Genomic DNA, 26,425 nt, shown 5'->3' with positions numbered 1-26,425 from the left:
CAGAGAAAGCATTTGACAAAATACAGCATCCATTCCTGATCAAAACTCTTCAGAGTGTAGGGATAGAGGGAACATTCCTCGACATCTTAAAAGCCATCTATGAAAAGCCCACAGCAAATATCATTCTCAATGGGGAAGCGCTAGGAGCCTTTCCCCTAAGATCAGGAACAAGACAGGGATGTCCACTCTCACCACTGCTGTTCAACATAGTACTGGAAGTCCTAGCCTCAGCAATCAGACAACAAAAAGACATTAAAGGCATTCAAATTGGCAAAGAAGAAGTCAAACTCTCCCTCTTCGCCGATGACATGATACTCTACATAGAGAACCCAAAACTCTCCACCCCAAGATTGCTAGAACTCATACAGCAATTCGGTAGCGTGGCAGGATACAAAATCAATTGCCCAGAAGTCAGTGGCATTTCTATACACTAACAATGAGACTGAAGAAAGAGAGATTAAGGAGTCAATCCCATTTACAATTGCACCCAAAAGCATAAGATACCTAGGAATAAACCTCACCAAAGATGTAAAGGATCTATACCCTCAAAACTATAGAACACTTCTGAAAGAAATTGAGGAAGACACAAAGAGATGGAAAAATATTCCATGCTCATGGATTGGCAGAATTAATATTGTGAAAATGTCAATGTTACCCAGGGCAATATACACGTTTAATGCAATCCCTATCAAAATACCATGGACTTTCTTCAGAGAGTTAGAACAAATTATTTTAAGATTTGTGTGGAATCAGAAAAGACCCCGAATAGCCAGGGGAATTTTAAAAAAGAAAACCATATCTGGGGGCATCACAATGCCAGATTTCAGGTTGTACTACAAAGCTGTGGTCATCAAGACAGTGTGGTACTGGCACAAAAACAGACACATAGATCAGTGGAACAGAATAGAGAATCCAGAAGTGGACCCTGAACTTTATGGGCAACTAATATTCGATAAAGGAGGAAAGACTATCCTTTGGAAGAAAGACAGTCTCTTCAATAAATGGTGCTGGGAAAATTGGACATCCACATGCAGAAGAATGAAACTAGACCACTCTCTTGCACCATACACAAAGATAAACTCAAAATGGATGAAAGATCTAAATGTGAGACAAGATTCCATCAAAATCCTAGAGAAGAACACAGGCAACACCCTTTTTGAACTCGGCCATAGTAACTTCTTGCAAGATACATCCACGAAGGCAAAAGAAACAAAAGCAAAAATGAACTATTGGGACTTCATCAAGATAAGAAGCTTTTGCACAGCAAAGGATACAGTCAACAAAACTCAAAGACAACCTACAGAATGGGAGAAGATATTTGCAAATGACATATCAGATAAAGGGCTAGTTTCCAAGATCTATAAAGAACTTATCAAACTCAACACCAAAGAAACAAACAATCCAATCATGAAATGGGCAAAAGACATGAACAGAAATCTCACAGAGGAAGACATAGACATGGCCAACATGCACATGAGAAAATGCTCTGCATCACTTGCCATCCGGGAAATACAAATGAAAACTACAATGAGATACCACCTCACACCAGTGAGAATGGGGAAAATTAACAAGGCAGGAAACAACAAATGTTGGAGAGGATGCGGAAAAAAGGGAACCCTCTTACACTGTTGGTGGGACTGTGAACTGGTGCAGCCACTCTGGAAAACTGTGTGGAGGTTCCTCAAACAGTTAAAAATAGACCTGCCCTACGACCCAGCAATTGCACTGTTGGGGATTTACCCCAAAGATACAAATGCAATGAAACGCCGGGACACCTGCACCCCGATGTTTCTAGCAGCAATGGCCACGATAGCCAAACTGTGGAAGGAGCCTCGGTGTCCAACGAAAGATGAATGGATAAAGAAGATGTGGTTTATGTATACAATGGAATATTACTCAGCTATTAGAAATGACAAATACCCACCATTTGCTTCAACGTGGATGGAACTGGAGGGTATTATGCTGAGTGAAGTAAGTCAGTCGGAGAAGGACAAACATTTTATGTTCTCATTCATTTGGGGAATATAAATAATAGTGAAAGGGAAAATAAGGGAAGGGAGAAGAAATGTGTGGGAAATATCAGAAAGGGAGACAGAACGTAAAGACTGCTAACTCTGGGAAACGAACTAGGGGTGGTAGAAGGGGAGGAGGGCGGGGGGTGGGAGTGAATGGGTGACGGGCACTGGGTGTTATTCTGTATGTTAGTAAATTGAACACCAATAAAAAAAAAAAAAAAAAGAAATATAAAAAAAAAAAAAAAAAACAAATAATCCGATTTAAAAATGAGCGAAAAACATGGACAGATATGTCTCCAAAGAAGACATCCAGATGGCCAACAGACACATGAAAAGATGCTTAACATCACTCATCATCAGAGAAATGCAAATCAAAATTATAATGAACTATCATCTCATACCTGTCAGAATGGCTAAAATAAAAAAAATCCTTGGTGAGGATATGGCCAAAAAACCCCTCATGCACTATTGGTAGGAATGCAGAGTGGTGCAGCCACTGTGGAAAATAATATTGAGTTTCCTCAGAAAAGTAAAAATATGACTATCCTTTGATCCAGTAATTATTCTGCTATTTACCCAAAAAATACAAAAACTCTAATTCGAAGGGATACATGCACCCCTATGTTTATTGCAGCATTATTTACACTAGTCAAATTATGGAAACAGCCCAAGTGTCCCTCAATCAATGAATGGATAAAGATACAGTGTGTATAACAAACACACACAAACACACACACACATATATAATGCAATGCATATGTGTGTGTGTATTCAACCATGAAAAATAATGAAATCTTGCCATTTTCAACAACATGGATGGAGCTTGGGATGCTAATGCTAAGCAAAATAAGTCAGTCAGAGAAAGATAAATACCATAGGATTTCAATGATATGTGGAATTTAAGAAACAAAACTGATAAACAAGGGATAAAAAAAGAAAGAGAGATAAAACAAGAAACAAACTTCACTTACAGAACAAACTGATGTTTACCAGAGGGTCATGGGAGGGGAGATGGGTATAGTAGGTGATGGGGATTAAAGAGTACAATAAAGAGTACATTTATTTGATAAGTACTGAGTAATATATAGAATTGTTGAATCAATATATTGTACACCTGAAACTAATATAATACCATATGTTAACAGTACTGGAATTAAAATTTAAAAAGATTTAAATAAAGGTCTTTGTTGGGATAGTATGATCCATTCAATCAATATTTGTTGAACATGTATTATGTGCGAAGCATAGCAGTCAAAGAAATAGACCAAAACAAACAAACAAAAAACACTCTTAGAGTTATTATTCTAATGCGGAATAGACAACAAACAAGTAAGTAAAAATATATGCAAGTGGTAATGATATAACTAAGAGCAATAAAGCAAATTAAAAAGATGCACCAAGAGTTGGAGATACAAATAGTGTGGTCAGGGATGACATCACCGCTAAAGGTATATTTGTACAAAAACCAGAAGGAAGTGATAAAGACAGATAAATAGATATATGAGGATAAATATCCGAGGTAGAAGACTATAGGATGAACACAATTTCACAGGTGAGAACATGCTTGATATTCCAAAGAAATTGTGTAAAAAGGTCAGTAATGCTAAAGTATAGTATAGTATTCAAGAAGAACTGTAAAAGGAGGTAAAATTTGAAGAATGTGTAGAAATCTAAAATTTCTAATTTCCTTATTTTCTTTCATCCCAAGAGGAAGCAGTTTGAGAGAACTATGTTCTTTCCTATAACCATGGACAGGGGAACAGGAAATCAAAGAGAAAACGGAATCAAGTGAAAGAAAAGTCAAACTAAGAAACTAGTTTCAGGCCCTAATTAAAGCATACAATTGTCTATTACTGTACAATGCACCATTAGCAGAGGTCTAGTTGAATGGAAGCAGGGACAGACCAAATATTTATTGAACAAGTTTTTTTTTCTTACCTAATACGGCTACCTATTGGTGGGAAACTACACTTTTCTGATTTTATCTAATTTTATAAATGTGGGGTTGTGACAGCTGAGAAACAAACACAGCTGTGTCAGTGGCTTTTGCTTAATGTTTAAATTATTTAAAAATAAAGTGCTTGAATTATGATTTTTTGTAGAATGATCATCATTGACATTTGCATAGTATTTTATAAAAAGAATGTACATTTGCACATTGTTATTTAATCTTCAAAAACCTTGTGAGAGAGACATAAGGATTCACTGTCTTCATTTAACAGAAAAGTTAAGTGACTGGTTCACTGCCACTGAGGTGCAAGTGACCCCTGCAGAAGCCGACCCAGCTGATAAGCTGTCAAATATGAAGCTCTTCTTATACATGTAAATTGTGAAGTACTAGACAAATATTAGATTTTGCTCTTTCAGCATATACCTGAACCACTTATTTCAGTATTTTTATGTTGTATATCTTTATGATAAGTAAAGTGTTTCATATAAGGTGTTCATTAGATATTATGCCTTATTTCACAAAATTTATTTCCAAAATGCACCCAATAGAGGTTTTTTGGCACCCAATAAATATTTAAATGTAAAATGACAATTTCCTTCAATTTTGTTTACCATTCACAACAAATATTTCCAATTTGTAAGTAATCAGGTAAATTTTTGCTTTGATTTGTTTTTATAAACAAAAGTAAGTAAGTAGCTTTATTAAATAATTATTGTGTCAGAGATATGATGTTTCACAGGTCTGAGTTTCGAAGCCCAAAATTTAAGTGATCAACATATTATGGATATATTTCACTTGATAATAAAAGAAGCAGTGCATTAGTGCTAGAATTTGGCAAGGCATCTTAAAAGGTTTCACAATATATTCAGTTTCTTGAAATATAACCTGGGGTTCTGTCAAAGGTATCTTACATAAGAGCTGATAGAAAGATGTAAATTTTGCATTTTACTCTGCTCTTGCTTCCTTCTAATCATCCTGTCTTCATCAACATATGAAAGAGCTGTTTCTATATTTTAGAAATAAGTTAATTAAATGAGGGATCAAGCTAAGATATGGAAGAATCTAAAATTAGTCTTAATCCATGAAAAACTAATTTTTAATGTTTTTTAAAGATAAAAATAAAAGGCAATCACATAGGAACTATTGATTTTGATACCTAAAGTTATAAACAAGGTTAGAAACGAAATCCAAGTATACAAGCAGCCAAACTTAATTAAAAATAATTTTAGTTAGGGGCATCTGGGTGACTCAGTTGGCTAAGCAACAGACTCTTGATTTTGGCTCAGGTCATACATACCTCAGGGTTATGAGATCCAGCCCCATGTCCAGCTTTGAGCTGGACATGGAGCCTAAATATTGTATCTCCCTCTGCCTTGACTCTTCTTTACACTCTAACTGACTGGGATAGTCTATTTGATTTTAATAATATGTCCAAATTATTTGTTAACTTGAGTTCCGTGTTCAGCTGGTAAAATAAACATACAAAAATAAAGAAGAGACAAAATGGCAAACAACTATTTGAAAATGAAGAAAATACTTTATATCAGATAACCAAACTATTTCAAAGCTACACCAAATATTTACAAATAGGCCAATCTATTAACACATCAAGAAATAGATATATATTTCTGTGGAAATTTTATGATTTAAGATGATAAGGAACATATAGTTGATTCCACAAATGTTATTATGGCAACCAACAATATATCTGGAAACTAATATTCTATCTTTACCTCAGACCATTAACACAGTTCAGTTAGCATTAGAGAGACTAAAAAAACTTTAAAAGCACAGAATTACTGGAAGAAAAGACAGAAATTCTACTTTCTAATTAGAGGTTAAAAAATCTAAGAAATAAATGAAACTTAGAAACCACAGTGATATAGGTAAATTTATCAAAGGCCAAAAGCAAAAAGAGAAACTACAAAATTTCTGTATCATAAAAAAAAATTCTCATAAACAGAATTGAAGAGTCCATTAATTCAGATCCATCTAGAAGAAAACCCCAGGTCAGAACTGGGGATGAGGGCTGCAGATCTAGATTCAGGAGACAAGCCAAAGACACAGCACACCACCGATTCAGCACAGCACACTCGAATGGGCCTGCCTCATGTCCATCCTCCACAGTCACTAGCTAGGAACAGTTCTATGTGAGTTGGGAAGTGTCTTAAGTGAGTGAAACTGGAGATTGCTCCAGAGACGCAGCGCTGAGGGCCACGAATCAATATTGCTCCCCACAAAGGGATATCTGAGTAGCATCTGATTATTTCCATTCCAAAGGACAGGAAATAAAATAAATATAAATTGTTAAGAATATAGTAACCCAATAGAAATGGTGTGATATGACCTATGTAAATAACATTTATATCATAAAATCTGTGAAAATGCACTTAACTTTTTTCATCAAAGAAAGATAAAGTCAAGTGACAGTTAAATACAAATTTTCACCTATCAGATTGGCAAAAACATTAAAATATTTATATTTGTCAGTATTATATATAGCAGTAAGCAATTTTGAAGGACAACTGGGCCATAATTCTAAAATTAAACTCGCAGTTTATTTTACTGAACCAGTCCACTTCAGTTTTCCAGTGCAGCATTATTTACACTGATACAAAGATTTGAGGTATTTTAAAGGTCCACCACTAAAATAATGGTTAGGTGAATTATTGGGTAACTTACTTATTTTGTCTCAGTTTCTTATCAATGATAGAGCTATAATTTCTATCTCACAGATTTTTTGGTTTGTGAAGATTTGGATATGACATTTAAAGCGCTCAGAGTATGAAACAGATATAGTATGTACTCAATATTTGATAGCATCCATTAATATTGTGGAATATTATACAATTAAAAGGATTGGACAAATAAGTATACTGTATACAAATTAGTATACTGTAATGGAAGGAGTTCTTGATTTTTATTGACCGAAAAAAGCAAGCAGCAGAAAAAAATTAATATATTTTAGTAAAAATAAAACTTAAAATGAATGTGAGTATATATGCATGTATGCAGAAAAATATCTGAACAGATGGCCTATAAACTGTTAACAGCGATGCATTCTGAGGAATGAGAATAGGCTAACAATGGGGGCTTTCACTATTTACTAAATAAAGTTCTGTATTACAACTTATAGTTTTTAAAGGGTATGAATTGTTTCCTATTTGTGAAATTAAGAAAAAAGTGAATAAAATTAGTAATATTCCAAATACCATAACACTATAGTACATTCTAAAAGTATGCAGTTAAGGAACAAACAAACAAAATAAATGTCTTCTAAAACTCAAAATTTCACTTAAAGATATGTTACATGTAGCTCAGATATCACACAATGTTTATCCATCTTTTAGAAAGTAATAGGTATATTTGGTTCTGATTTGTATTTTCTCTCTCCAAGGTTTAAAATTTTTAGAAATTCTTTATCTATATAGGTCACTCTAAGAACAGAAGATTCCTTATTAGTAAGGAATTAATGATGTAGTGGAGAGTTAAAAGAGGAACACAACAAATTCTGTAACTACAATTCTTAGCAATGGCTTTACTATCTTTACTGTATGTTGCTGTGTATGTCTGCTTGTGCCTGGCTGACCAATTAAAACATGTTAAACGGTTACTGTAGAACTCAAACAGCCCCTCCCTTATTATGGAAAATACTTCTTCAAGCCATTTGCTCCTAATGTACTAAGCCAATTAATTATAGCTCCTGCCACCATGATCAATTGGTTGTGTATATGATTTGAATTGAGACAACGATAATTATTTATTTGGATAGAGCAATTGGAAGATGGATCGTTTTTTACCCAAACTTTACCAACAAGAGCACTTTCCCAGCATTTTGTAATTGGAAATTGTGGAGGAATCTCTTTCCTAATTGCTAGGCTTATAATGTGTGAATCAATCCTGAATCTGGCCATGTCGCGAATGTTTCACAACTTGACCTCTCACGTGTAGGATATAACGAAATCAATATGAAAAGAAAAGGGCTGGAGGTGTGTGGAGAAGGAGAGTAACAGGGACAGATATTTTAATGACATCCAAGTTCCTAGTCAAATTGTTTCAATAGCAATTTCTCCTATGTCCTTTCATGTGCTTTGTTAATGAGTCAATACATCTGCCCCTTTCATAAACAATTTTGAGTTGTATTTCTCTTCCTTTCAGTCAAACAATCCTGTATTACACAGATATGCGTGCATACACAAACTTAACATATAATTTCAAGGCATTCTCCAGAATCCTTGAAACTCATCATGGAACCTAGGACATGAACCACTCTCATATCCAAGATATGAACCATACTCATAGAGTGATTATTCTGATTGTCTAGTTTTTTTTTTTTTTTTTTTTTTTTTTTGTCTCTGCTCTATACTGTTTGTCCAATACAGGAAGAACCAATGTTCTTCAGGTCTTCTAACCTCTCTCCTAACTGTTCTTTTTTTTTTTTTTAATTTTTATTTATTTATGATAGTCACACAGAGGGGGTGGGGGAGAGAGAGAGAGAGAGAGAGAGAGAGAGAGAGGTTGAGACACAGGCAGAGGGAGAAGCAGGCTCCATGCACCCGGAGCCCGACGTGGGATTCGATCCCGTGTCTCCAGGATCGCGCCCTGGGCCAAAGGCAGGCGCCAAACCATTGCGCCACCCAGGGTTCCCTCTCCTAACTGTTCTTATGTTTACTCTTCAATATGATGCTTACTTTGAACTATTTTTTTTTAGCCACACCTATACTTAGCTATGTTTTATATTAGAAATTAGAGTCTCTCGGTAGATAAAGAGTTAGGTATGAATAGTGAGGTAAGGGAAGACAAGCGTTGAGCGTAATAAAACTCATTCTCTCAGAAAGTGGATTGAGAACTATATGGTTATTTGCTTTTTTGGTCAATGCATAATCAAAAGGAAAAATATTTAAGAAATGTGATAATGTTTTGCATACTGTTCTCATAAGTAGTCATTAGTTTTTGTTTACTTTTTCCAACCAAAGTGTCTGTAGTTTTCATTTCTCTCTAGTTTTGAATGTGTTACTGAAAAGAAACTTTGCCCAGCAGTTGCAGTGTCCCAGGAAATCCTAGAAAAGGCAAAGACAGAATCTTACCAGTAAGAAGTTAAGAACTTCATAAATTTCATTGATCTCAAGGATCCAAGGTATGCCAAGGTAACAGTGATATAAAATAACTCTTTCATCACAATTTGACAAACATACATACAACTTTAAAATAACTGCCTTAATACACCACAAAAAGCTCATTAATGCCTATTTTTATTTTAATACTTAGCATGAGGGGTGCCTGGGTAGCTCAGTTGGTCTTCTGGCTCAGGTCATGATCCCAGAGCCCTGGGATCAGGCTCCATGTCTAGTCTCCCTACTTAGCAGGGAATCTGCTTCTCCCTCTCCCTCTACCATTCTCCCTTCTTGTTCTCTCTCTCTCAAATGAATGAATGGAATCTTTGAAAGAAAAAAAAATTTAGCATGGGAGGGGAAACAGAAGAAATTATTTATTAATTATAAGGCAATTCAAGATAATGTGCCTTTTTCTACACCTAGGTCAATGAAGAATTCTAAAGGTTTCCTATGTGCCTACATGTCTTATTTTCTTAGATTTCTATATTAAACCTCTATAACCATAGTACATAATTAAAATTTTCATGTTCACATTTTCATAGTTACAATTATTTTTTTTGCTTCTGCATATAAGTTTCTGTGTTTTTTTAAAACTTAATTCCATTGTAGTTAATAAATAGCATTATATTAGTTTCAAGTGTACAATACAGTGATTCTGTGTATTACTCAGTGCTCATCAACTTGAAGTTGGGAAAGGAAATTCAAGTCCTGTATTAGCAACTGGGAATATTAACCCTAAAGTCAAATTCTGTTTTGTTTTGTTTTTTTTAATATTTGACTTCAGTGAGCATCACTGGATAATTACTTCATTGTTCTAAGATGCAGTTTTCTCACAATGGAAAAAATTAATTGAACAACATATTCTTAAAATTCTTTTTCAGCTTTGAAATATTATTAAGTGATAGTTCAAGGAATGTAATTTAGCAGGACTAAATAATAATCTCTTCCATGTTTTTTAGAAAGAACATACATCAGTTAATAATCTTCCTTCAAATGTATAATTGTTGTAAGTACTTTTATCTTCCTATTACTATTTTTAGGGTAGATTGATGAACTTGTTCTGATGTAAATTTAGCAAGTGACCCTAAGTTAATGGGTAAGTACATTTATGGAATCAATTTGGTAACTGAGATAGTTCCTTTTTCTCAAATATTGTGCCTATTTATTTCTCTATTTGCTTTCTTAAATTTTAACATAGTTCATAGATTTATAAATGTATATATACACATATATGCATATATATGTGTGTATATGTATACAAGTAATAAAAATATGCATATTGCCTTAATTATAGAAAAGTGTTTTGTTTCTATTGCTATTTTCTTTGGGGGAGGATTAAAAGCATTACTGAAGGTGAAATGATATGATCTATATTCAGTTACTCTCAGGGTGTGCTTGGCTTTTCTCCTCACTCTTGCCCATTTACACATTTGAAATAGACTCAAAATAACATGTTGAATTCCATGTCTTAAAATATTTTATAGTTTTCTTTTTTATCTTTCTCATATTTACATTATAAAAATATACTTCATTATAATGCACTTATGTCTTGATATTAAAATATTGAAGATGACTCCAGTATTAGTGATGTGTACTTTTGGCTACAGGCCAAAAGTCCAATCAACCTTGCCCTAAATTGATGAAGACACAGTTTTTTTCATGAAACAAGAAGCTTAGGGGTCTAGTGTGGAAAAGTGTCTTAGTGATAACAGCAGGCACCAGGCTTCGTTTTTCTTTTTTCTCTGTTATTCTTATCGTGGCTTTCAATGCCACAGGCATCATATCTGGGTTCCCAGTAAGAAAAAGTTAGAAGTTAAAAAGGCCAAAGAGCATGGCCTATAACAAATTACCATATACTGGGTGTTTCATAAATAACAGAAATTTATTTCTTACAGTTCTAGAGGCTGAACGCCCAAGATCAAGAGGGTCAGCATTCCCAGGTTCTGATAAGAGCCCTCTTCCAGATTGTGGCCTTCTAACTTCTTGTTGTATTCTTACATACAAAAAAAAAAAAAATTTTTTTTGAGCAAAAGCCAGTTCTCTGGCCTCTTCTTAAAACGGCACCTGTATCCCATTCAAGAGGGTTCCACTCATATGATCTAATTTATTCCCAGAGACTCTGTCTTCAAATACCATCACATTGGGATTAAATTTAAACACATGAATTTTGAGGTGACACAAACATTGATTCTCCACTGAGGTTCTTTCTGCAAGTTTCTATGAAACCCCACCATGTGGTTCTTGCATCTAATTGGCCAAAATTGTTTGCCATGGCCTCTCCTGGCTGAAAGAATGTTACAAAGATGATCAATTTTATCTGAGTACATTAGTTCAACCCCAACAAACTGAAGTTAATAAAAAAGACAATGAGAAAGATATTGAATAGGCAATTAGAAGTATATACCACAATACATATTGTCAGTGCCAAGGGAATTAAAGTATCTTATTCTTAAAGAAGGATTCTAAATGCAAATTGGCTGATCATGAATTACTTAAAGGGTAATTTGATACCCTCACATTGATAATTAAGTTTTCATTTATAGTTTAACTTTTCTTGATGCACATGATGATGCTCTACTCCACTGCTTCTTATAGCCTGTGGTTCTTACAGTGAATAAAGAGGGCTAAATTTAGAAAAACCATATATAATGTGAAATACAGCTTATTTACACAGACTTTTTTTTTTTTTTTTAAAGCTTGCCACTCTGAGCTGTGTTTGTTTGCTTTTATGATAGAAGCTGCAGGGTTCGTATTTTTCAAGATGTTTCCAGTAAGACTGGTATTTGTCTTTACAACCAATACCAGTGATACATTAAGATTTAGTTGTTATTAACCCTGCCCTATAGATGAGGAAACTGATGTTCAGAAAGAGTAAGTGACATGCCCAAGATGATCATCTTTGTTCACCATATAAAGGTTGTAAAATTTCTTATGAATTCATTAAAGATTTAAGTTATTTTATAATTTTTATTTATTTATGATAGTCACAGAGAGAGAGAGAGAGAGAGAGGCAGAGACATAGGCAGAGGGAGAAGCAGGCTCCATGCACCGGGAGCCTGACATGGGATTCAGATACCGGGTCTCCAGGATCGCGCCCTGGGCCAAAGGCAGGCGCTAAACCGCTGCGCCACCCAGGGATCCCGATTTAAGTTATTTTAAATTGCAAATCTAAGAGTCCCTTGTAACTGAATAGAAAGGACATGACAACTGTTCAGACACATGAAGGAAGATAGGCATTATGCTTTAAGAGACATGGAGGGTAGAGAGATATATCATTACAAAACATTACAAAACATATTACTGTTTTTCCTCAATATCTCAGGTGTTATCAACTATGGCAAATTGTTATGTGGCTAAACTATAAACAATTTAATAATGAATTCCAGCAACAACAATGGAAAAAGGTGAAATCTTCCTGTTTTTGAAGCTTGATGGTCCAAGCTAGATTTCCATTCCTCCTTTCATTAATTACTCTTATGATTAGGAAGCAATAATAAAAATAATTAAAAGAAGCAAAAACAAAAACCAAACCCCAGCACCACATTTTTTGAGCCTTTGTTATGAATCAGCTTAGGAACATAGCTCTGTTTGATGACAATATCCTTATTCTTTTTTTTTTTTTCCAGAGACTTATTTATTTATTTTCAGAGAGAGAAGAGAGAGCACATGAGCAGGGGGAAAGGCAGAAAGAGAGGGGGAGAATCTCCAGCAGACTCTCCATCAAATGCGGAGCCCAACTTGGGGTCTAGTCTGCCACACTGAAATCACAACCTGAGTCAAAGCTAAGAGTCAGATGCTCAACCAACTGAGCCACCCAGGAGCCTCTGACAATGTCCTTATTCTCAATCATCTTGTCAACCTTGAATGGCAACCCTTGCTTTTCCAATTTTAGAATAAGGAGGCTAAGTGTAGGGGATGAAGTCATTTGTCCCAGGCAGAATTGGTATTCTACTGCAAATCTATCAAAGCTAAGCCTCAGAGCTCTTTATATTACATTTTGCAACCTCTCTATAATGTTACCTTTTATCACCAATGTTCAGCTATCATCATTTCTCTTACCTAGATTTCTTTTTTTCCCCCAAAATCGCTGAGTAGACTGATGTCATCTTGTCAACCCTTCTTAAACATAGTCTTGTAAAAGAGTACTTATTTTGGGTTGACCTTTCTAAACACTTCTATCCCTCTTTGCAAAATTTTATCCCTTTTTGTTTCAGAGTGTCTCTTCTCGATGGGCTTATTTCCAAATATCCTTTGCTGGTATGAGAGAAATTAATTCTTCTACGTTCACTTTCAGCACAGAGATGCTTGGCATTGCCTTGGATCAACTTACTCTCCCCTCCTCTACGATTTGCTTGCATCTATCACTTATGCATTTTTTAAACAGAACTTTATACTTGCAGCTTTGCAATACGAAAACATCTGCTGAGGCAGGGATCATTTAGTTGGAAGAAACAAATTACTCATCACATTTCAAGTTCATTAGGGTGAGCATACCTTTATTTGAATTAAAGTATTGAAGACAAATTTGAGCCAGTCCTTACAGTCTTATAAATTGGAAGTGGAGGGAAAGTCCGAAGCTGGCATACCTCTTGATGACTGTATAGACTCCTTTGTCTCCTGATTTCCCATTTTCTCTTCCTCTTCCCCTTTGTAGTCACTGCACTCTGCTAACACACCTGAATAGGTGTTTGCCCCAAACCTGCATGACTTCAGAGTTCCCTGATATATCTCCTTCAGACTGTGTTTTCTGAATTTCCTTATTGAAATTCTTGGAAGATGGAATGTAGGAAATAAGAGGATGTTCTGTTTTCTTTTGAGTCAGCTTTCTCCTCCTGACATAATCTGCTGTGGTCACCCAGGTCATGCATATAGAGCCCCGTTAGTGGGAGCTATTGGTAAGGAGAAATGTCAAAACAGAAGTGTGGTGGCAGGTACTAGAAAATTTAACTACTTTGAAAACTTAAGCAAGAGTAGTAATAAAAGATAAAGTGTCTAGCGAGGGAAGTCGAGCAGTGTAATTTATCCACACATTTCTCACAACAATTCTGTGAGGGAGATATCATGATTATTAGCATTTTACAGGGAAGGAGACTAAAGGAAATTTATTATTATCTTCATTTTGCAGAGAAGGAAATTTTGTATAGAAGGGAATGAAGGGAATATACTGCTCAGAGAAAAAGTATTTACTCAGAGAGGGAGGAAGAAAAACAGGGAGTTGAATGTAGGCTATCTGACTCTTGAGTCCACACACAGAGTTCTCATACTGCATTGTCTTCCATAGCTGTTCTCAAGGAAAGTCATTCTCCCTTAACTTAAGTTGCTATTCATTCTCTCCAGAAAGGTGAACCTTATCCTCTCTAACCTTCTGCTGACTCATGTCAGAATGTGAACAGAAAACTCAAGCTTGGGATCCCTGGGTGGCGCAGCGGTTTGGCGCCTGCCTTTGGCCCAGGGCGCGATCCTGGAGACCCGGGATCGAATCCCACATCGGGCTCCCGGTGCTAGGAGCCTGCTTCTCCCTCTGCCTATGTCTCTGCCTCTCTCTCTCTCTCTCTCTCTCTCTGTGTGTGTGACTATCATAAATAAATAAATAATTTAAAAAAAAAAAAAGAAAACTCAAGCTTGACAGACAATAAGGCTTGTTGACTTTATTCAATCTTAAAATATTTGGTTCACTATTTTCACATTTTAGTGTTTTGCTCTTTGTATGTAAACAATATAATGTGGGAAAGTAAAATCAGACAGAAAGACAAAGTCTTGTTAATAGCAAGTAAAATCTATGAAACTCTATTTTCAGAGAGTTGAGTTTGATGGTGATGGAAAGCCATTTGAGTCCGATGATTCTTCGGTGGTCTGATGATACACGTTGGTGGTTTCTCTCTTGTTACTCTTGGACAAATGTTCAAGCCACTAAAACCACTTTTGAAATTGGCACCTGTAACAGGAAGTCAGCTCCTTCTCTCGGGAATGCTCTACCACGGAGAAGAATCATCTCAGAAGAAAGGCTTGAAAAGTCCACTGAAAAGTCCAAAAGGGGAATAAATAACCCACAAACATTCTTTACTGTAGCATTATAATACCTCCTTAAGAGATTTCTATTTAGTTATAAAATGGTATAAAATAGTAAAATAGAGACTAACTATAATGAGAAACAAGCCTTTCTCCTCACTCTTATCACTCTCCTCTCTGAGTGTCAAAAAATGATTTTCAAATTACTGCATGTTTAGGACACTGATTCAAAATATCTTATGACTTAGAAAGCTAAAAATTGATATAAATCAAATTTATTATTTTCATTTACCCTGGTTTTGTTTAGGGAATGTCTGGAAGAGACCTATTTTTCTAGCTTGAATGCTAATATAGTTCATCAGAATTAAATTTGAAATTACATAGTAAACAAGTTGATGTAAAGGAAATAATTTAACCCTTTTGCAGTCAGTATTTTGCTATGGGCTGTATAATTCTCATTCTGTGCTTAAAAATCGTGGCTCTTAGTTGAAGTATAGAGTGATTCATACAGTTGTACCACGGTTTTTCATAATGAAATGTCCATAATGTAAAATCAAAAGGGTATAGATATGAGGAGATTCCTGGGTGGCTCAGCAGTTTAGCGCCTGCCATCAGCCCAGGGTGTGATTCTGGAGTCCCGGGATTGAGTCCCATATCAAGCTCCCTGCATGGAGTCTGCTTTTTCTGCTGCCTATGTCTCTGCCTCTCTCTCTTTCTCTCTCTCTGTCTAATGAATAAATAAATAAAATCTTTTTTTTAAGGGTATAGATATGTATTTCTACATGAGATTTAAGAATACTAAATATTAAAATGTTAAAAGAAGAAATGTGCTTTAAAATGCTCAACCACTGGTGCACTCACATTATAAGCTATTTCTTTTTTACTTTAAAATCTTTTTAATTTGATTTCAGTGGGCCAATTTGATACAAATGTACCTTTTAATTTTTTGAAGGTTATTCCTGGACCACAATTTTGAATCACTTAATTGAACTGAGAAAAACAGCATGCCTGTACAAAACTTTCAAAGACCACATATTTGAACTTTCTTGAACTATTTTATTTCTGGCACTATTCAGTTATCATTTTGTTCCATTTATGAATGGAAACAATTTTTGTCAGGAGAGACACAATATGCAAAGGAATCTTAACAAATTTAATCACACCAGGAAGATTTGGAGATATTTAGAAAATATGCAAAGGCTTACTTCAAAATTTAATTTGCAAAGCTCTTCAAACAACTGAAACATTGGTTTTATCATCTTTTACTATTTAACGTATACAGCAGGAAATAAGGTATGATGAGAAATAGGAAAAATATTGTAAAACTCCTGTTAGAGTACTGGAAAAATTTGCATATAATCATTACTTCAATTTGGTTTCTTTAGTAAATTCTGTGTAGATTCTACTTGAAGCAAAGGGAACATTTGAAAAAGAAAAAGCATTCACCTACTTTCAGAATATATATCAAAGAAATTTTAGGATTATATGTATATCAAACATATTTCTTGTAATGAAAATAAATCATTTTATTTTAGAAAATACAGACATAAAACGTTTAAAAAAGTTCTAGGTATTACAATGCATATTGCCTTTTCTTTGCACATGTAAATACAATATTAGAAGAATAGATATATACATAACCAGATATATAGGTTATATATGTAGTATCTATATAGGTATATATGTAAGGGTATACACATACACAAACATCTACATTTCTCATTTTAATTAACATTATAAAGGAAAGATGTTTGTCTTTAATATTTTGAGAAAAAATGCCACTAAATAGAAATCTTAGTGTTCAACCGCAATTTTCTGCAGTGTAAATTCTGCTATTCGGTTGCATTTTGCTTTCTCATTCAGATATTGTTATTGACTTTTTTGGTAGCTTTTTACAATTCTTTTTGCCTATTTCTCTGCGTCTCCATCCTCAACAGAAAGCTAACTTTTTAATTTTATACTGTAGTTTATTATCTGCTTTCACCTTTCTGTTTTTATTGTGGTTTCCAAAGTACCATATCTTCTTAATTTTACAAAGCATATTGCAGGTGTTTCTAATTTTTTTCTATTAATTAAAAAAATGTTTCAAGCAATAACTTCCCCTGCATTTCTCTCATTATTTTGAAAAATCTTATTTACACTCATAATTAAAATAGCAGCTTTCATGTTTGGGCCTGCAAATTTTCTTTGGTTTATTACACATTAACTCTGTTCCCTTGTTTTAACATCTAGCAGTGCTGCTTCTCCATGGTACTTACCACTGCATGCCATTTTCAGTTTCCTTTATTACCCTATAGTTCATCCCTACTCATAGAAATCTGAGGATTTTAGTAAGTTTCTTCCAGAACATTCACTGTTTATTTCCTTTGACACTATGCTATATTTTGAAGGATCAATGTTGAAATTAGCTAATCCGTTAAATCATCTTTGTCTGTAATTCCATCAACACAGTCTATAACATATGAATTCCTTTTAATGTTTGGCCTTTGAGAGCAACCATTCTAAGTTTCCAGAGATTTAGAGGAATTTTCCTTCATTTATTGCCTGAATAATTTCAGTTCAGAGTTTTGGCAAGCTCAGGAGTTAGACATCATGTTGGCATGTAGATTTCTTTCAATATTCTGCAATACAATATTGGTTGCAAGGCTGTTTGATAAATTGATTAAATTTTGCATAATAAATCTTTTAAATCTAATTATGTGCCCCCAGACTTCCAAATTATAAGTTGGTTTATAAGCATTATTCATTTAACCACCCCCAGACAGACATGTACACTATTTACTTTGCATTCATTAGGTTCTCAGAATATGTGTTTGGCTAAATCCATTGAAATTCAGTACCCTCCTTTACAGGATGGCCAGGAAATATATAGGTTGTGTTCAAATGAACTATATGGTGGGTCTGTATTACTTTTGGTCCTATCTGGCACAAAGGCACTACAGGATAAAGAACAGAGAATGTGGCTGCTATCTCTTTTGTCTGGATAAGTATGTCTTAGATTTTTGTGTATCATGGGCTTACATAGGACATATTAAGTGGAGACTGAGGTGAGAGATTTTGGAAATAAAAATATTCAAGAAGCACTTATTGGATTCCTTCAAAAATAATGTGGCTTTCAATAACAATTTTTACATTTCTACTTAAGAATCAAAGTGAGAAAAGTGCTTATAGATGTTTTTGCTAAAGATACCAATGTTAAAGCAAACATTTTATTTTTTATTAGATAATACTTTATTAATATCCATAATGTGTAAACATTGTCTTTGAGAACAAGTATTATAGTGGTCACTGAAGATTCGAATAACATCTAACTAAACTTCATTTGAAGTAGTGCATCTTTGTTGCAAAACATTTACGAAAACAATACATTTAATATAGAAAAAATACATTTATCCTATCCACATTAAAATCATGTTGGTATCTTTTAAAAATAATTTAAGATTTTAAAATCAACTTATAAATTATGTAACCTATATTTGGGTGAAAACTACATTTATCTGTGTGTGTATATATGTGTGTTAAACCACAAAAAATTCCAGCCTCCTTATGGTATAGTGTAAGATCTTTTAGCTGTTCAAAGAAATAAAAAGTCTAAAAAAAAAAAAGTAATAAAAATGCAATCCAGTCTTTAAAACTAAGCCCTTCAAAAGTATTATTCGGAGGTCCTGATTCATATCCCTCAGTGACACTTACACAGAACATAGTGTTTTTCTCTTCTTTCCAACTTTTCCACATTTTGTAATTGCTTAGTAGATCCTTATTTTATAACTGCCTTAAATCTTATCTTTCTGCACTCTATGTTTCCCCAAATGCCTGGTCTGAGTCTTTTCATCCCCAGATTTCTTCCACTTCTCCAGTTTCTGCATAACAAAAGTTTGAGAACCAGGGCAGCAAAAGCCTTGGAGGGCAGGATGAAAAACAGGAGTCTAGCAAGGGAAGCATAACCTCCTGTGCTCTGAGTGGTGATGAGCATGGGCCAGTTATATATGTGTGTCTGAGAGAGGCCTGGTGCCAGGAAGAGATTTTGGTGGGAAACACTCTAACTTTAATAAATCCTTTCCCCATCACATGCATATTCATGATCTATATCCCTATTATGCTCAAGTTTTTAGAGCCTAGATGGACCTGAAGAGAATTCTGATTAATAGTAGCAAAGTGAAGCAAACTTGTAAAGAGGACTCTTTATTTTATCACCCTTTCTGGAAGACTTCTTGAAAACGTCTTTGATTCTTTCTCCTTTTGAGTATAGCAGTAATTGTTCAATGCCTTTTGCCTAAAAATTTAACATGAAAATACTTTTTTTCATAAGGTGTAATGACATGAGGGCTTATGAAATCAAATACACACTTTGCAAATTAAATAACAGGGCATCCTGGGTGGCTCAGCGGTTTAGCGCTGCCTGCAGCCCAGGGTATGATCCTGGAGACCTGGGATCCAGTCCCACGTTAGGCTCCCTGCATGGAGCCTGCTTCTCCCTCTGCCTGTGTCACTGCCTCTTTCTCTCTCTCTCTCTCTCTCTCCTATGTCTGTTATGAATGAAATAAATAAAATCTTTAAAAAATAAATAAAAAACTAGATTTAATACATATGTGTATCAATAAATGTTTTTACATTAAAATTATTCTTTAAATTATGATGAGGAGGAAAGTTCCCTAAAATTTACAGGACTTCTATCACTCATTAGTTATATAAAAAGGATTATTTCTCACATACCAGGTTTAGGAGAGAAAAGTGGGGAGGAAGGTGAAGTATTGGGCCATATCATCTTGTGATACGACATTGATAATTACATGGAAAAATTAATTCTAAAACCTATAAACTTCTTTTGATTTACTTTAGATATCCTTTCATGAAAAAGCAGATAAGTTTATGATTTGCTTATCACCCGTAAAATATAGAATGCCAGAAAGCAGAGATCCATATGATATAGTTGTCACATTTCTTCCTTTTGCTTCTATTTTAAAAATCTACAATTTTAAATGTTGAAAATATACATAAAATCTGTGATAAAAATAAATGCTACTATAATTTTTTCCTGCCACAGTATCATTACACATGAACAAAAGGTCAGGAATAAGTACCTGGAAAACATATTGCTCTTCACTAAAACAGGGGGAAATCTTAAAAAGGTTCCAGAAAGTTGACCCCTTATTATAAAAGAGAGGTGATATATAGAAACACTTTCCATAGCTATATATTACTTTTTTCTCCTGGTTGTAGGTAAGGGTGGGAAATAAATAAACATGAATAGATAAAAACAGGGCAGCCCAGGTGGCTCAGCGGTTTGGCACCACCTTCAGCCCAGGGCCTGATCCTTGGGACCGGGGATTGAGTCCCAGGTCCAGCTTCCTGCATGGAGCCTGCTTCTCCCTCTGCCTGTGTCTCTGCCTCTCTCTTTCTCTCTCTCTCTCTTTCTCTCTGTGTCTCTCATGAATAAATAAATAAAATCTTAAAAAAAAAGAATAGATAAAAACAGATGTACAAAAGGGGAAAGTAGCAAATATAGCAAACTATGGTAATAGAACAAATTGTCCATGATGTATCTAGAAAAAAATCATAAATTTTATTTTTATGATATGATTTTTATGGTATCATTAGATATGCAAGACACAAGGGTTTTTTTCATATGAAAATAAATAATATGCAAAGTTATTTAAATAGAAACATAAAGTTAAAAAAATTCACTTTAAAAATTGAAAATTAGTTCTTAGAGAAGATAGGGCAATTTTCTTTTTGCACCATCCCCAACTTATCTTTTCCATTCACTGAATAGAAATTAAGAAATTTCTTAAATTTAGGTAATTGTCTCAGAAGGCCTTGACCCTAAGAAAGAAAGGAACAGCAGTTGAAAAAAAGTTTCTTATGACATAGAATACTGGTTGAACATAGCAACTCAGGAGCCAGACTACCTGGGTATAAGTCTCAGCGCCAAGACTTAATTGCTTTGTGTCCCTGGGTCTGCTAACCAACCTGTTTTCTGTACCCCAGATTTCTTAGACCTAATATTTACATGGTAAGGCACTTAAAAAACCTACAAAATACTATGTACATATGCATAACGCCTTAATTAAGTAGAGATGTATAGATGAAATTTTGCATTAGATATCTTTTTATTATTTTTTGTTTATTCATGAGAGACACAGATCGAGAGAGAGGCAGAGACATAGGCAGAGGGAGAAGCAGGCTGGATGCAGAGAGCCCGACGTGGGACTCGATCCTGGGACTCCAGGATCAGGACCTGGGCCGAAGGCAGGCACTAAACTGCTGAGCCACCCAGGCATCCCTTATTATTTTTTTAGGTAAAAAATATCCCCAAACCTCAGAGGGGTAGAATGACTACCTATTTCTCTCAAATTATAGTTTACTTTCATTAAAAAATGTATTCTGATGTTTATTAATTTCTATGATATACATCTTTTAAATGTTTGCTTAAAAGAACTTGGTGGATTCCATTCTTTGTATTCATGTTCAACTGTTCTCATTCCAAAGTATATGCATAGAGCAGTTATTTTGGGTTTTCACTGATAACTTAGGTCACTTTTTTATATCGTCATTATTGGCTTTTTTTTAATAATTGGAAGAATGGATACATATAGGCTTCCTTACTCATTTAGTTTGTTAAAACTGAATAAAATTATAGTAGTACTTTATAAACTATGATCTGCTTTATAAAATAATAAATACTAGACTTCAAAACATGTATTATGATTATATTATTTTTTGTAATCAGATACTACAAAACATTAACATATATGTTTAAGAAAAACTGAGATAGTTTTACCAGTTTGATGAATCTGGCTCATTTGATACTCAGAGAAGTGACATCTCTGTGGAAAATATTAGTATATTGTGATTATGTAGCCATACAAATTGCTATACCTTCAAATACTTTCTTGTAGTGTGTTAAAGTTATTTTCAGGTTGTGAAATGGTAATAATGTTTTGGCACTGCCCTGCACATTTGGATAGTACATTAAGCTTTGAAACAATTGAATCAAATATTTCTTGTTATCTTTTAATATTGTAAATAACAAAAATATATCAGTCAGAATACCTGTAGGGAATGGAAGATAACATCAGGAATGATTTTGGAGAGAATTTAGATAAGGGATACTTTCTGGAAGAGCAATTGGGTTAAAGGAAGTGACAAGAGAGATTTCTGAGTATCCATCCCATAGCCACAGTGGAAAGGAAAGCTGAAGGGGCAAGAGATAGGATGAGACAAGTATAAGCTGGAACTATGGAAGGGTGTATTTCTGGAGGAATGCAGCCACTGCCAGAAAATAACTCAGTGCTAAGTTAACAGAGCAATTGGGAAAAGAATCGTCTCTCCTACTGTCCCCCACCAGTACCTCTCGTTGAGCATAACCCAACAGAAGGCAAAGGACAAGGGAAACCAGGTAGGTGCAGTTCCTAGCAGCTAACTCCTAGGACACAAAGAAGGCCAAATGGTGGATTTGGGGTTTGAGGAGGGGTGAGGAATAGAAAATGCTTTGTACAATAAACGAAAAAATAAGTGTATCATATTATATCATATCAAAACCCATAGTTCCAAAGCATTTAGATTTTTTTTGTAACCTAGCATTAGCCCATAATAATTTCGGTGGAGTAACCCTGAAGCCTTGAATCCACAATTATCACAAATATAACTCCACTCACTAAGACTCCTTAAATCGAGTAATAATCAAGTCATATTTTTCATTATGTTCTAAGGTTCCCAGGCAGCCTTCCTGGTAGCAAAGCATCTATAAAAAATTAGGGAAATTAGACTCATTTAGTCAATTAGAACTCTATCCTCATTGACCAAAATAAAAGCTGAAGAAGAGTCAAAGATTATCATTGTTTCATATGAAATAAGTACAAGCAGTTAGACTAAGTGCAGGACTTCCCACTTTAATATCAATATAAAATTGTTTCTACTTGCATTTTCTGCCAATTAGCATAACTTCAGGAGGAAACATGGAGAAAGGGAGAACAAATGAAGTGTACACCATTTTTGCAGACTGAGAAACAAACAAAACAAAACAAAACAAAACCTCATGGGTGGCAAAGTGAGCAAGATTACTCCTGACAAAATCAAACTCACCAATCTGGTGGTCATGGGATATCTCTTTTGATCATTGTCTCCCTTATAACGGGTGACTTGCTCCTCCCAGTTCCCTTATTACCATGTTTTCTATTTCTTTTTCCTTATTTCCAATTCCATATTATGGAGTACTATATAATTAGGATGTTTTCCCACAATGCTATTGATATGTTTAAAGGACATCTGAGAACAGGAGGTTATTGCTGTGGAGTTGTTAAGCCTAATTCAACAGCTGAGACAAGGCTGAAAGTACTGGATTCCCTCAAAAAGTCAAAATACAAATGTAAATTATAGAGGTTGATAAAATCAATTCTAAGCTTAAATGTAACAAGGCAAACTAAAGTTTTGGTCAATAAAGCAAGGTGGTAAAATAAAGGGAACCTCAAAAGAGATTAATCTCAGATGGCTGATATTCAAGACCATGCTTTCTTGCCCTATCCCAGTTTCCCTTTTTAATTTCTATTTCACATTTGTCATGGTTGTTTTAAACACCATGGTTCACTGACAATGACCAATTTAAACAAGTAGTGCTGTCTTTTAAAAATAAATATACACTGGCAAAGGGGACATTTAAAGCTGCCTTTTCATCTGAGAAGGAAGAATAAACCGTAATATTACAGGAGGTGGATAGGTAGTTAGAGAATGAAATATTTTTTTTAACTGTTGCAGCTTGGTGCGATCATCGTCAGGAAAGATAGCTCAGTCCAATTCTAATAAATCACTAATAAAATCTCTATAAAAAGCTACTCACAATTAACACTTGTGGTATTAAGTAGGGAGTGATGCCGGAGGAAGAGGGCTGAATATAATAACCGTGGCTCTTCCGATGTTTAAATTACCCTGTGTTCTTCTGGAGGGCACCAGTGTAGAGCTGTGTACAGGCAAGAGTAAATCAGCCCCAGGGAGCACTGTCTCTGTGAGATGCCAGCTTTGAGCTGAAGTTGAGATGAGTTTCAAGTAGCTGAACACCCCCATACAGCAGGAAAGAGAGATAAGATATCGACACAACTCAGCTGCATCTTGTTAAAAGCTTCCTGCGGGTTGGCAGAATGAAATCTTTATTTAAAATATACAAACTATTGTCAAGGGAAAGATGGGAAAGAGAACACAGTAAAAGGGCCAAATGCTTTGCTTAACCCACCAGAAGCAGTAGAAAGGGAGAAGTGGCCACATTGTCTCTGCAGCAACAACAACAGAAAAGGTAACTAACACCACCACATCAGCATCCATCTGCTCTTCCCACGGTATCAGGATGCACTATTTCTTTTATTATTTATTCTATGTGTTTCCGGGGGAAGGCAGATATATTATTACGAATAGCACAAGAGGAAATCATTTCTGGTGCCACTTGGCATTAAGTACAGTAGTGTATGTAATGAGTGAGTGATGACAGGAAACATAGCTGCAGTGTTGAGTTCTGGCAGCCCTCCTACAAACCCGCTTCAACTTGCTCTTGGTAGTCAGAGGCTTTCAAACAGAAAGTTCATGTAAAACCATTATTGAACACTGACAGGAAGGAGCTGAGACAGGAGGGAGTGGTGTGTATTTGTGCAAAAGGGGGGGGGGAGGGAGAGAGGGAGGGAGGAAGGGAGGGAGGGAAGGAGAGACCAGGGGAGAGACTGAGTTAGTCATCATCTTGCACAGACAACACCATAAGGGGGCAGGTGCTTTGCATAATTACAAAGATAGACATACACATGCACACACACACACACACACACACACACTTGCATGCATGGAAGGAATCTTTTTGTTTCCTATCCTATCATTTCCAAGAACAGCTTTAAGTGATAATGATTGTGAACCCTCTTGGATGGCTGAGCTCAGTGGGTTTATGGGGGTGGAGCAGGTAGCCTGGCAGGAGATGGGTTCAGAAGAAGGGTCACTCCTGAAGAGCAAAGGGACATGGCAGGCAATGAAGCAGGCATGAAAAGAAAAGAGGTGAAAGGACCCTGGGGAAAATGTCACATGTATTGATTAAGCTTTATTTCTCTTTGGGAGAAATTGACATTTCTGCTATTAGATCATGGACATATAAGGAAAGTAGATGGCCCACTGCTTTCGGTTTTCTTCCACAGTGCTTAGGGCACCTTTGACTAGAGGGTACCTGGAAGGCTTTCTGTTGCATTATTATAAACAGGACAATTATTTTTTTTAAAGGACCAACGTGGTGACATTGGTCTTTCTTTACTAAGAGAGAGAGAGCATTCGTTGTCACAGCTGTATCCTTTGATCAGACAGAAATGACGGTAAAATGTTAGAAGCTTTCTGTGACATTTCTTCCATCCTGCTCTTCCCCAGTGCTAATTCTCTTTTCTAGCTTTGCTCAGGGGGTTTAAGTTACTCTTTCCTTGCTGGCAGAGTCTGTGATACACCACCTCAGAGGCATCGGTCATTCCCCTAAGCAGGTAGTAAAGAAATACACCCCCCACCTCCACCCCCACGCAGTCCCCGTCCTCGCCTCTGAAGCCAGGCTAGTTTCCAGCAACTCTTGTTCGGGGCTTTCCCTTCTCAGCTACTGCCTTGACAGAGCCCTGTCTCTACCTCAAGCCCAGCCACGCTGCCAAGCACCCCAACTGAAAACTACACGCAGGGCACCCTGCACCACGCAGCTCTGCTCCTCTTCCTCCTCCTCATTAAAGTGGACCCTTCGTGAGCAACGAATGTCTTGCAAATTAAAACTCTGCCCCCTGCATTTTTAGCTCCTCTGCCCCCCTGACGCTTGCCGCCAGCTTCCCTCCGAAAAAGAAACCCACCCAAACCCCAAAATGAAATAACCCAAAGCACGCAAACACCTGAAGAGGCGCAACCGGGATCTACACCTGGACAAGTCCTCTGTGGCTCTAGTGGTCGGGATAGAGCATCCTCTCCCCGCGCGGACCGCTTTATCCCGCCCGGGGCCCGGGGCATGGCACGGCCTCCGGGCCGCGGGGTCGGCGGGGTCGCGCCCGGGCAGCTCGGGTCGCCGCGCAGGCCGCCCTCCTCCGGCCCCGGCCCGCCGCCGCCGCCGCCTCCACCCGCCTCCACCCGGGCCGGCGCTCGCAGCACCCCGCGCCGCGTCCTCCCCGCCCGACCCGCGCCGCTGGCAGCCATCAAGTGGCTCGTTAGGGAAATGCAGGTGAGTGCGTGCGGCCGAGACGTGGGGTGTGTGCCTGTGTGTGCGAGCGCGAGCCAGCCAGCCAGCGCGGGAGCCGCCGGGAGGTGCCGGCCGCCTCCGCTCCCCGCCCCTCGCCGCCCGCTCCGGCACCTGC

The 26,425-nt window shown here is 36.3% G+C and overlaps 1 long non-coding RNA gene across 2 annotated transcripts; it reads right to left on the bottom strand.

Moving 5' to 3' along the window:
- Nucleotides 1–14,713: 14,713 nt before the first annotated feature.
- LOC144321637 (uncharacterized) lies at nt 14,714–26,148 on the bottom strand. Of its 2 annotated transcripts, XR_013387232.1 has the most exons (3): nt 25,970–26,148; nt 23,926–24,208; nt 14,714–15,098 (listed from the first exon to the last, which is right to left on the bottom strand). It is a non-coding gene; the product is annotated as an uncharacterized LOC144321637 (long non-coding RNA). The 2 variants fall into 2 exon arrangements; XR_013387231.1 differs by lacking the exon at nt 23,926–24,208.
- Between the last annotated feature and the right edge of the window lie 277 nt (nt 26,149–26,425).

This window comes from Canis aureus, chromosome 10, assembly GCF_053574225.1.
Source record: "Canis aureus isolate CA01 chromosome 10, VMU_Caureus_v.1.0, whole genome shotgun sequence".
Lineage (NCBI taxonomy): Eukaryota > Metazoa > Chordata > Mammalia > Carnivora > Canidae > Canis > Canis aureus.
Note: the sequence above shows the minus strand (reverse complement) of the source record. Positions and strands in the feature narration are given on the sequence as shown.